Below are 576 nucleotides of genomic sequence, written 5' to 3' on the forward strand. Positions count from 1 at the left end.
TTATGGCTTAGTAGATGTTTCGCATGGTATACTGATCAGGCTTTTGTTTTTACATCCTTCACTGTGAAAACTGATGTCTGTTCAAGTAGAAAGACATTTTGTTAGTCATCTTTAACTTGTAGAGTCTCAAAGTAGAGTTACTTACAGTGGGTCTGCTTCAGTTTTGCTGTTATTCTTTGGGTGAAACCCACAGAATCAGAATGCAGTCTTATATTAACAATAATAAGGCAATGTCATTCTTGTGGTTTCCTTGGAAAGATTGATGTACGTCCCAAGACCTTCTACTTTGGAGATATTCAAAATGCTCTTGCTTTTGTATAGAACAGCTGTTAAAATTCTGCTCAATTTATTCAAACTGAAGTGTGGTTTTTCACTGGGCTCCATGGTATCTCTAAACCAGATTTACTCAAGGGTTTGAGAAAAGATTATAGATAGGTCTGGATATCTTTATTAATTTTTGGGGAACTGAACTATTCAGAAGAAGGTTGATTAGACTTAAATAAAATATGGTTTTTAAGGATTTCTGGGAAAATAATTTCATGGACTATTTCATGTTATATGAAGAAAATACCATTT

Source organism: Propithecus coquereli, unplaced genomic scaffold, assembly GCF_000956105.1.
Source record: "Propithecus coquereli isolate 6110/MARCELLA unplaced genomic scaffold, Pcoq_1.0 Scaffold112, whole genome shotgun sequence".
NCBI lineage: Eukaryota > Metazoa > Chordata > Mammalia > Primates > Indriidae > Propithecus > Propithecus coquereli.